This window comes from Cebus imitator, unplaced genomic scaffold (assembly GCF_001604975.1).
Source record: "Cebus imitator isolate Cc_AM_T3 unplaced genomic scaffold, Cebus_imitator-1.0 Scaffold367, whole genome shotgun sequence".
In the NCBI taxonomy this organism is placed as follows: domain Eukaryota; kingdom Metazoa; phylum Chordata; class Mammalia; order Primates; family Cebidae; genus Cebus; species Cebus imitator.
The window spans coordinates 2,510,960-2,523,668 of record NW_016107682.1 but is presented as its reverse complement, the minus strand read 5'-3'; the positions used below and the strand labels follow the sequence as shown (position 1 = coordinate 2,523,668).

The 12,709-nt window shown below is 42.5% G+C and overlaps 1 long non-coding RNA gene across 2 annotated transcripts in view; it reads right to left on the bottom strand.

Moving 5' to 3' along the window:
- Positions 1 to 932: 932 nt before the first annotated feature.
- Positions 933 to 12,709, bottom strand: part of LOC108288204 — a 36,541-nt gene continuing 24,764 nt past the window's right edge. For both annotated transcript variants that reach the window (XR_005196647.1, XR_001818641.2), the window contains one exon: positions 933 to 11,063. This is a non-coding gene — a long non-coding RNA (uncharacterized LOC108288204). The remainder of the gene's footprint in view (positions 11,064 to 12,709) is intronic.

Sequence of the window (12,709 nt, the reverse complement as noted above, 5' to 3'; positions counted from 1 at the left end):
ATTCATGGACTATTTGGGTATTAATGGGAAAGAATACTGTGATTGATTAGCAATGTCTGCCATGGGTTCAGGATGGGGTAGGGACAGGCTCTGCTTGGCCAATGAGGGAGATATTAGGGGGCTGGTCCTTATTAACTTATACTATAGAGTCTAGTATACCAGCTAAATCCGTTCTTATTCTCTTATTGTATGCTTTTTCTCCCACAAAAAGAGTGAGGTCAGGAGCACAGAGGATTCAGTCTGAAGTGCATCTAGTGGCGGGGAGGAAAAGGGGGTAGGAGTTGGGATGAGGCCTGCTAAAGCTGGTCATGAGTTGGGATGAGGCCTTCACCTCAAGCTGATTGGTTATCACAATATCCTGGGTGCTATCTAAACTCAATTCTAGCCGAGCCAGCAAAATACCTTCCCCTTCGACAAAGTTTCAGGTTCCCATCGAATAACCGATAAGGACTAAGCCACAGAATTGGAGGTTGAACTAGTTCACACACAGGCATTGCTGACTTCTGCAGATCTGACGCCTCCTCCGGCACTTAGGGATGGAGGAGATGGAGTCAACGGGTAGAAGGAGTCGAAGCCCCAGGTAGGAGGTACGTTTCCCCTGCCGAATTGTATTCCATAATGACCCAGCCGTGAAAGGATGAGGTGCTTCATGAGACAATTCTTCTATGTCAGTAATTTTAAACCTAAAGAGGTTTGCTGTCCCATAAGCATATTCATCTTTCCATGTTTATTAAATTAAGCCCTCCATGAATCTGCAACACCATACTGTTCATTAATAGGGAAAGAGACCATTGTTTCCCCCCAGGGAATATGTTGGCTCAGATCTGTTCCAAGGTAGGCATAAATGAATTGTGTGTGTATGTGCACGTGCCTTGAGTAGGGGGTAATCGGGGAGGGGAAAAGAGCAAAGAGGGGAAGCAGGAAAAGAGATCTTAAAGCTTAGACCAGAAATATCCAAGAAGGATTTTTATCAGGACTAAATTTCAGTACTCCTGGCAGAGTGCCTAGCAAGATACGAGTTTTAATAAAGAGAAAAAGGAACGTGTAATTGTAGTATCTCCATAGGAAGAAAACTGCAGATCTGTTTGGGAGAACCCCCACACAAGTTTGAAAACAGCTTACATATAGGAAAATCAGGGTGGTTTTTTTTCCCCCTTCTAGCAACATTAACATAGTCAAACAACTGAAGAGAGAATTCTATTAACGAAGTCAGTCCCATCAAGTTAAAGCCCAGTCATACTGCCATCAGGGCTCGGTAGGGAATCTAATCATTTGCAGCTTGGACCAGAATAACATGGAAAACTCATCCATTTAGAGTCGTGTTACTGCTAGTGCTGAAGGCAAATTCAGGAAGCCTGACACAGTTTAGGGAACTTAAGAGAGAAGGATTGAAAGAAGAAAGAAGGTGAAAGAGATTTTGGCAGCCGCATGATTCATAGGTGAGAAATCTTAGACGTGTGGGGTGTCTTAGGCCTCACTTGTTTCAGGACAGCACACTTTCTTCAACGAATGTTACAGTAACATATTCAAAATATCAGTCACAAAGGAAGTTGAGGAAATGTGTTGAGTAATCATGAATTGATACTATAATTACCCTAAATTTTCAAGTTTCCAGTTAAAGCCAATGGTTGTTTTGTAATAGAATCTAAGGAACATGGTTATACTGTGGGTTCAACAAAAGAAAAAGCTTTCATCCTCAATTCTTATGCTCTGCTTTAGGGTGAAATTACCATGAGAGTGGCAGACTACAACCTTTAGAAAGAGACCTGCAAACGACTTCTGTCCGTTCAGAAATACCAGTGACCAGTGTGGTACATCTCAGGGCTTTAGTGTAAAGGAAGATAAAGACTTTGGGGTATTTGTGTTACCTAGTTATGGGTGCATCCATTAGGACTCCCAAATACTTCTAAGACTGGTAGCCAGCCGCCCAGGGCAGTAAGCAGGGTTGGGAAACCAGAGAGGGGCTTTCTCTTTTCTTGGCATGCACTCTACTAGCAGAAGCGGGAATACCCACAGCCATGTGAGAATGAATTCTTAGGAAGGGATGCCTGGTGGGGGATCTGGGAAGGAGACTGGAGCTCTGTGATTCTTCTGAAGTCTGTTGATGGCCTGTCAGGATAAAACAGGATAAAACTGTTACCAGTGTTGGCTCTTCGATTAGGACAGATTCTCAAATGGAGACATCACAGAATGGGGCAATACATTTGATGATGAGTATCATGACTGGTCTTGACATTGAAAAGTGCTACACAGACTCAGCTGACCCAGATCTCTGACCAAAGCCGATCCGTTCAGAGCAGTAACATGATCAGGTTCCCTGGGGTAGAAAGCAGGGAACTGCTCTATTAGGAATCCCCAGGAGCCATGGCCATGGGTGTCTACCAGGTTCTCCAGTCTGAGTCAGGCCAAAGGCACGTGCTAGTATCAAAAGGTCTCACAGCTGTGCCACGTTAGTGATCTCCACATTGCTGCTGAATGCTTCTGACTTATGCCTCCCCAGAGGGCCAAACCGAATTCCATGACCAATTAGTATCTTAAAGCTGGGAGAATCCCTGTTTCAGTGAAGCAGGCACAACTATCATCAAGTCTTTCTTATGCATCACATAAATGTGAAGCATACCCTTTCAAAAACAGAGCTCTTGGCCTTTGCAGTTGGAAAATTTCCATGTCTAGGTAGGGTAGTGTCAAGTCTGATTGACCAGGTAGCACTGGATGTTTCCAAAGTCGTTACTGACCTGACCTTTCTTGAGTCTTTATGAGCTTCTCCATTCAATGGCTAGAAGTTGCCCCTGAGTTCCTGAGTTTATCTGGACTCTTCTGCCACTGTGTGACCTTCACTAAGTGACTTCTCTTTTCTAGGTCTCATTTCTTTACCTCTAACATGCAGAATTCTCTTGCTCTCAATTCCAACCCCTTTTCTGTAACCAGACTTAATAGGTATTGGGGTATCACTTAGTGAAGTAGATTTCGGAGTAAATCAGTATTGGTAAAATTATTAGTAAAATCAGTATTGGTAAAAGTACCAATGTAAATTTTTGAAGTTCAAAACTGAGCTGTGGTTATGTAAGAGATTATTCCCATTCTCAGGAAACACACACTGAAGTATGCAGAGCTAAAGGACCACGTATATACCATATCCTCAAATGGTCCAGAAAACAAATTATGTACCTTCATATAGAGCCAGAGAAAGAGAGAGAGAAAAAAGGGTTTTAAGTAAATCACTATGAATGATAAAGCCAGCACCAAGTATATAAAGATCATTCTTCAAGCCAAAGTTCACTGTAGATATTTAAAGCCAAGAGCCTGCCAGAAAGCCTGTGACTCCCTGTGTTCCAGTTTTCATAGACTTGTCAAGAGGGATCAAGGCTTCATCCCCCCAACCTTCAGGTGCAAATGAGCTGTCAAGGGAGGTTTTCAGAAAGCAGTAAAGAGCCCCGTCCTTAGAAGCCAAGAGAGTCTGGGTCTCCCATTTTAGTCAAAGGAAGCTAAATGGAACTTGCAACTCAAAATGTGTAATGATTCACCCCATGGTAATAAAGCAGCCCTGGAAAACTCCCTAGCGGGATTAATCTTAATCGGCAATTAAGATAAAGCCTGGGCACATGCTAATCCAGGGCTTAATCGGAGACATTTTAATGTGCTGCTGTGGTATGGATGTAAGACTGGGATTCCACTAATTGAGCCTGGAATGTGGGTGTGAGGAGGAGGAATCACAGTACATGGGTTGCCTGTAGATCCAGCAGTGAAATGATGTTTTCTAGGCAATTGTGGCTAGTATGGCCCCTACGTGTGGCTCACCTTGCCATTGTGGCACACGGGTGCATGAACGCCTCACCATCTTTCCTGTAGCGCCACAAGAGCCAAAAGGAAAAGCAAGCTCCTAACAAGATATACAGTAGATGTCTTGCTTTACTTATCATATTTTAAAAGCCCTGGTGCATGAGATGATGACTCATACAAGGTAAGTGTGGGGACCCATATGAGGAAAAGCAAAACAGTTTTTTTTTTTTAAAGAAAAACATTTAAAACAGTTTTTAAAGAAACTCAAAGCTGACATTAATACTCTATTGTTTTTTCCCAGAAATTTGTTTTTTGGCATAATTCTAAAATCCAGACAATCATATGAGATAGCTTGTAAGTATAAATTTCCAGTGGCCAAGACATAGTACCCTAGGTTAGCAAGAGAATCCTGCCATCTGCTTGCCAGCTGCTTTTGTCTCCAATTGTGTTATTTTTAAAAATCCCACCTTGTCAGCCATAATTTGAAAATTTGATGCTGGCATATGCCCTGAAATTCTCATTAGAAACTCAAGCATCCGGTTTAAACAATATACTTAGAAATGTTTATTCCATGTTCTTGGCCTCACCATTAAATGTACTCCAGCACCATCCTATCTATGTTTTCCCAAGATCTCATGTATCCTCATGACCCTTAGAGGTAGGGGAGGAACCAGGCCTTTCTCCCAGATGAGACAACTAATCTGCAGAGAGAACAAGTGGCTTGCCCACGTAAGACTGAGTTTGCATTACTTATTCTTCACTTGTCCATAAGAAATGAACCTGGCTACCAGGTTTTTAATGAGGTATGTGATGGAGTTCATGCTCACATTGTGGAGATGGGGTTGAGCCCTCCCTCAATGCAGGGAAATAAGTGTGAGAGACGTGAAGCTGCAAAAGAGAGCAGCTCAGTGACAATCAATAGTGGTCTTTTTATCAGTAAGTATCTCATGAGCACCAACTATATGAAGGGCCTAGTGCTGGACACTGCAAAGCACACAGAGAAGTGTAAGGCAAGGTCACTGCTACCCAAGAGCTTGTGCCTTCTTGGAAAGAATGCAGTATGCAGTGTACCGATGAAATGTTAGCTGAAGCTCCCAGGCAAGTGTGTGAAATGTACCAATGAATGGTCCACCCAGAACGAGCTCCCTGGTCTAAAAGAACCAAGAGATTACTTTTGGCTGTGTGTTCAGGGAAGGCTTCCCTGAGGAGTCAGTCTTGAGTAATCCAGGGCAAGAAGGAAAGGAGGCATTCCAGCTGGGAAAGTAACTCAAAACTCAGTGGAATGGAGGATGGGAGGATAGGGGGAGTTGGATATGGCAGAAAATAAGGCAGAAAGAAAAGAGAGTCCGCCTAAGTGGGACTCAGAAGTACCTACCTTAAGAGTTAAATCTTGTTCCTGTATGCACTGTGGATATAGTTGCCAGATTTGGCAAATAAGAATACAAGATGCCCAGAGAGGTTTGAATTTCAGATAAACAATGAATAATTTCTGATATAATTATGTCCCAAATATTGCATGTGACATACTTACACCAAAGTATTATTTGGGGCTTATCTGAGATTCAAATGTAACTGGGTATCTTGTATTTGATCTGACAACCTTAACTGTAGAGTTCTTGAAGATTTTGGAGTTAGAGGAGTCCCATGAAATTAAATCTCTTCCAATAACGAGCCTGAGAATCATACAGCAAGAACTGTGACAACTAGCCAGGCATGGTGATGGGCCCCTGTAGTCCCTTCTACTCAGGAGGCTGAGACAGGAGGATCTCTTGCACCCCAGAGTTTGAGGCCAAAGTGCACTATAATTGGGCCTGTGTGTAGCTGCTGAGCTCCAGCCTGGGCAACATAACAAGACTGGGTCTCTAAAAAACAAACAAACATAAAGGAGCATGAAACCTCACTCATCCTACGCTTTCCTTTATGGGAAAGCTCATTAGAAATTTTATGCCCCAGCTAAGGGGTTCCCTGTAGCTGAAACTCATGAATTACCTGGTTATGAGATATAAGCTTAATATGAACCATGCATTCAATAATGACACAAATGAGGCATTTGTCCCTGGGAAGGCTGGTTAGTGTAGAGCTGAACTGGGCTTTGAAAACCTCATTTCTTACACACCCCTGACTTATAGGCTTTCCACACCTGCCTGTGTCTGCTGGTCAGTTAAGAAACACAAAAGGAAATCAGACATAATAGGCATGACATAAAAAACAGAATAGGAAAATCACACTGGACTACTACAATTTTCATTAAAACCTTTTTCTCCAAGAAAAAAAAAAGGAATATATTTTTTGAACATTTGTAATTTTTAGATTTTAAATGGGCAGCATTCATAAACAAAAAGCTCTTTAAGGAAGGTGTAAATTGTGCCTTTTTAAAATGACTTTTCCTCCCTACCCTAGTACCCACAGTAATGAACACTCCTACCCAATCAAAATATGAAAACAAAATTGGAGCTGTGTCAGCATCTTGGCTGCAAATAAAACTCAAAACAGGTTATAGCACATGCTAGGAATACAAAATAAGGTTAGAAATAATGCTTCAGCTGTGAGTTCTTCAGGCTGTGGAAATAATAGAGCATAATTTAGTAGAAGAGGAACTAGGCAGTCAGCATACACAGGAAAAATGAAAGAAGCAAGAAAAATGCAAGGGGTAGGAAACAGGGTTGGAAGAAATTGGAGGGGGGCAATGGGTGGCTAATTATTAGAAGAGAAGGAAGGCCCAACCTGGTCAGAGAACATTCAGGAGCAGAGAGGGTGGCCTGCTTCAAGAAACTGCTGGTCGTGTTGAGTTTTCCGAGGTGATTCCAAATGGATATCAGACCTCAGAGAGGGATACTCGTGGCATAAGCATTTATAACATCAATGTCTGACTCCCAACGAGACCAGAAAGAAGAAATCCACTGAGACCTAAGCAGGTTTTTGCTACCTGGTGACCAGAACATTCGAGGATGGTTTATTTTATTAGTCTAAGATTATCCCCTAAACCCTAACCAAATTTGCAGAGCAGCTCTGTAATTATCTTGGCTTACAGGTGCAGATGTCAGCTCCAGTGCTCTAACAAATGGGTTTTCTTTTTGTTTTTGCAACTTCATCAAGATATTACTAGTCCAGATTCCCCCCACCCTGTAAGAGCACCTAACCCTGGTGAATAAAGACGAGACAGAAAGAGTTAACAGACTTTCTGCTTCATATCGTATTTGCAAGAGGCTTATCGAGACATTTCTCTCAAATAGCAGTTTGCACATTTACTTTCATTCTAACTCAGAGTATCTTTCTTAAATATTTATTATGGAAGTTCATTTGCCTTTGTACTTTACTTCCTGGGACTAACAGTTAAGAACCTGTTATTAGAAGAAAGAGCTGGCCTTCCTTTACTCTCTGTTCACGCCAGGTAAAATAGTTCTAAAATATGATCGCAGGCATACACCAATCTTGAATAGGGCATCAGTTGGCTGATTAGGATGATGACCAAAGTTTCACAAGCTGTGTTCACTGTGAATGTTTTAAAAATAACCACAGTGCACATTCAGTGAAGATTTGTCAAGGATGAGAAATGAAATAATGACGATTGAAACTCCCCTAAATGCATTACAGCCTCTACTCTGCATGCTTTTTGAAATAATCATTTTGTGGAGAAGACACATCATTGCCAAAGTCAGCTCCTCCCTCCCACCTGGTCAGTTCTTTCTCATTGTCTGCATGTGATGAGTTCATTAGACATAACAAAAATCCATTTTATCAGGGCAGCCTTCACCTCTGTCTGTCAGTGCACCTGCTCTTAATTTTACCACTTATGATTCAGTGGTGAGATGGATTTTAAGCTTTGGCCTCTGGTTTGGTTTATTCCACGTCTGTACTGCTCCATATTGATTTTTGTTAAATGAGGCCTTTAGCGGTTAGCTGTAGAAGCAATTATTTAACACTTTCAAAAATAGTATGGGAGTGGAAAATAAAAACTGAAAGTTCAGTTGAGGTCCAGCCAGTGATTTGGAGGCATGTTGGTTTCCCATAACCCACATGAGAAAGAGATAGTCAGCCAGCCTACAGCTCACACCTGGGCAAACCTGCCCACCCTTTCAGGTATGTTAACAGGCTCTTGGTGGAGTTGTTTCTTTCTTGATTAACTTTGCAGCCCCATCATGATCCCACGGTGCACATATGCCATTTCCTCATTACCCGTTCCATGCCCAGCAAGTTTCTGATGTGTTTCAAATTCGAAGTCGCTTGATGGATGTATCTGGGTATTGGAAGGAGTGAGTGCGTTGCCATCTGGCAAAAGAGCAGAGAGTGGCAAAGTCTTGTTAAGCAGAAAGTTTGGAGGATAAACAAGGGTGTCATGATGGGGGATGAGAAAACAAATGGAAACACAAATGGAATTTACTGTTGTCTTTCAATTCAATTTCACTTCCCCCCAAGGAGACCTTGATAGGTATGTGATTCAGCCTGGAAAGCTCCACCCATAGGCCACCCTGCGTGGAGTACTTCCTGCATGTCAGGCATCTGTGCTGGGCGTGGTGGTGTGGAGTGATGAATGAGATTTGGCCCTGCCCTTTAGGAACTCACAGTCCAGTGAAAAGCAACCAGTATGTTGACCTTTTACCACGAGACATTTGAGTAAAAATGGAGCCTCTAGGAGCCCCAGTGTTAGAAAAACTGACCCAGAGGTCATGAAAACCTTCATAAAGGAACTAGCAATGAATCTTGGTCTTGCAAAGAAAGAAGAGGCTTGCAGGTCCAGAAGGGAAGGTGAAGACAGGGAATAGAATACACAGACACAAGAAGTGATCAAATGGCCAAGAATATCTAGGGTACAGTGAGAAGTGTCCAGACTAGAGCAGAGCTGAGTGACGGCGGGAAAAGATCTGGGAGCCCAAACTGCACCCTTCCTGGGGACTTTCTTGCATTTCCAATTGGAAAGAAGAATGCTTCAAAGCTGATAGATCTAGTTCCAACACCCAGCTCCTCTATCATCAGCTGTGTGAAATAGGGCAAGGTACTTAAAAACAGAAAGCCCCAATTTTTCCTGTGTAAAGTGGTTATTATAATCCAAGATTTGCAGATGTGTTGGAAAGATCAAATGAGATGGCATGTTTAGAGAACCTGCTGGTGTCCCCCAAATATTCCACTTAGTATTATTTGCCTTTGTGTGTGTCTTTATCATGGACCACAGACTCAAAAGGCCAATGTCCCAGCAGGTAACATCAAGATATCAAGAAAGCCAAGGCTAAGGTACCTAATGGTATCTGTCCCACCAACTCAGTTTAGAAAAAAATACAAATCCCCACTAAAACGGGACCCATGCAGGCAGGAAGCCCTGTATAATCACACCTTCCAATTTTCCAAGAGGAGCTTGAAGCACCACAGATTTCTAAGTGAAATTTCCCATCCTTTCTGTGTTCGTTACTAATCTGAATTTAAAACACAGTGTAGGCAAAACAGTGCATGTCTATGGGCCGTACACAACCTGTGGGCTGCCAGTTGACAGCCTTTGATCTGTCTTCTCTCCCACCACATTACAGGCTCTTACAGGGCTAGTGCTGTGGTTGTTAATGATTCATATCAGGGCTGGCTCTTGGCAGATGCTTCATGGTTGGAGGGCACTGACTTTAGCCACATACAGACATCGACACCAGGGGCGAGGAAAAGCAAGCCAACAAGTGAGGTGTTCAAAAGTGCAGAATTCAAAGAGTGACCCAATGCCATAGCACAAGCCCAGGAATGAAAACTTTTAAAACTCGGCCCCAGCAAGAAGCTCCTGGGAGAGGAGCAGATCCTTGGGAAAAAAAAAATGTGCAGTCTGTGAAGGGCAAAGTTTGGCAATCTATTAAACAGCAAGTTACAATAGGCGAGTGCAGAGATCACAGAGGCTGAGATTAATGTACACACATCTATACAGGGAACTTTGATGCTTTCAAATGCCTCCTCGCCATCTGAAAATCAGGCAGCAGGCATCGCCTACATATTTCACAGCAGTCTACCTGTCTGGGTGTTTGGGCTTGACAGCAGGAAGCTCTTTGAAATGAGGCTGAGGCATTTCAAACACTTCTGCTTGAATATCCAGTTTGTATATTCTGTCGATGCCTTTTTAAATTGGCTTTATTTTACTTTATTATTTTATTTTACTAATTTTGGAATCTCTTATTAAGGTGAAACTGCAAAAGAGCAAATTACAAAGCCAGGATGCCTTTTGACGATCTCAAGTGAATGATACGGACACAGGCTCACAGGCTCACACACAATCCCATGTAACAAGGAAGGAGAGAAGTTACATTCACAGAGCACGACTGTTTTCAACAACAGTCCAATGAAAAGTGCCAAATGTTTGAACCTTTTGACTTCTGCCAAGATAATATCATAATGGGTTAGGGAGGGATGTTTACAGCTTTCTATGAGTAATAAATAATGTAGAAGCCGTTCATTAAAACCTTCTAAATTATAGACACTGCAGGCAAATTCCTTCTTTCAAGAAGGAAAGGATGACCTGAAAATTGGTCCCCAGTTTCTTGCCTTCTACTCTTTGATTCTTTTTGTTTATGCTTCTTACCAGAAGCTAAGTGAGTAAAGTATCCATATTGGGGGGTTTGGGTGGGCATACAAATACTTACAGGTTATAGCACTGCAAATACTTAGAGCTACAGTGCATGTAAAAATGAAGCTGGGCTGCCTTGGCCTGGTGAAATCATGCAATGGAAATCTGAAGATCTTGCATTTTATTCTGAGGTCCATCGAGGTCTTGTTCATGCTTCTCTGCTCATTTTAACAAGAAGGTGCCAATATACTGGCAGGGAGGAGGAGAGTGGAAGAATTTGCATGAGGCAGGTTCTGTGACTCAGGTTTTCAAAGCTGTTTCATGGAAGGCGAAAAAAAATACTATCCTCATCCGAATCGTGATATAGGTGTGGTAGCTTGGCTATCTCTTCCAACACCACATTGCAAGGCCTTGATTGTGGGGTGTGGGAATCTTACACAAGACCTAACCAAGCCAGAGAGGATTAGCTTTAATATCATTCAAAATCTGTCAGTAGGAGAAGAGACTGTCAGTATCCTAAGGCAATACTTAGGAACAGGTAGAAGTAGGTAGGAGTGTTTTGGGAGTGACAGAAACACCGTGATTCTGAGTTGATCTCCAGAACTCCCAGGCCTGGCTCAGTGGGCATACGTTGAATTTATTTTCATTTGGTTTGGTCGGGGGTCTTGGGAGCAAGCACTTTTGACTCATAGATGTAAACAGTAAGAAACCAAAGTGTTGAGTTGGGCCAAAGTCCTTCTCTTTCAAAAATAGCCTCTATCAGGGAAAGCGAGAAGGGGGGATTAGAAATGGGCCCTGGGTTCGAGGATATTCCCAATATAAAGCCATCCTTACTTCTAATGTAGATGTTTCAGATTCCCATGGCTTTGTTATCCATGTTGAAATTGGGCACCAGCTTTCCAATTGAATAGAAATCAAGGCAACACACGATGCTGTCTTTTGTGGTGGCAGTCTCCAGGCTGGCTTCCTTTCATGGAGGCATACCACCGAGAGGACAGGCTTCTGGTTCCAGGCACACAAGCCATCTCCAGCTAAATGATGATCCCATTTTTAAAGATATCCTTTTTATGGTTTCTTAAATGACAAGGCATTTCAAGTATAACATGGTAAAGGAGCACGATCATAATGTGGATAGAAAGAAGGTATTTCAGAGTGAGCAGGGGTGTTGAAGCAGAGCTTTATCAATAAGTGGAATTTCCTGTAAGTAGAAAGATAAATGAATTAGTAACTCAGAGTAATTTTTTTAAAAATACATATCCAGATGAAAGCTCGGATAAGTTTGATCCCTTTTAGCCAATGAAGTATGATCTCTAATTAGGTTTCCATGCAGACAGTACAGCCTTGGAGTACATTTCTGAATCTAGTTGACCTTTTCAGCTGGAAAAGCCAAATGATTTCCATTCCATGCTCTTTAATTCTGGAGGAATTTCTAATTTGTTGCCAGAGATAAAAAAAAAAAAAAAAAATTCACTCCAAACATGAAAAAAGTTTTAAATAGTCCACAGTCTCATTTATAGAATATTAAAATTTTAGAGCTGAGAGAACCCTAAGAGACCATTTTATTCCATCCCTTTATCTTACTGATAATAACATTGAGGACCAGAGAAAACTCAAAGACTTGCCCAAGGTCACTCAGGGACTGAGGACCTAGGATTAGAACCCATGTCTCCTGCTTCCCACCCCAGCTTCTCTGCTTGACGGGCCTCTTATTTGCCTGCCAGCCTTTTTTTTTATGTGGTCCAGATGTTGCTGCATCAAAGGCCCCTGGCTCAACTCCACCATCAGACCTGCTTCAGGGAAACTTCCACGGGCCAACACCTACCCTCTTGCCTTTCTTAATTTCTTTTGGAAATTCTCTATTCTCTCACCTTATTAATGTTAAAACAAAACGGGTTCTTTTATTGCCACAGGCAGCAGGAAAGTGAAGTTCTTGATGGAGGCAAGTGTCTTCCCTAGTGAGAGCAAGTAAATTAGTTCTGAGGTCCTCTCACTCACTGTAACTGTAATGAGAGACACCAGCCCTTCTTCATTAATGAGATGCCAATCACAAAGGGAGCAGCCTCAGAGAGCCTTTGGGGAAGGGGGCGGCGGGAGAGAGCAGTGATTGGCACTGTACTAAGAAGGGAGGAAGCAGAAAATAAAAGCCTCCAGAGGTGGGAAAACACACGTGGGTGATCTCAAATCTGATGGGTAGTTCCAGCGGGAACGTGAGGGGTGCCTGAATGGGCGAGTCAGCCTAGTCTATGGCAAACATCTTTGAGCAGTAGAATTCGGGAGCTACCCTCCCCCGCCGGCATATTTTCCCATATATGCTTTCCAAGGCAAGGTTGTGTTCATGCTAAAGTGTGTCCCACATGGGAATCCATATGATTGGTGACAGTTGGGCCTCATTAATGACTG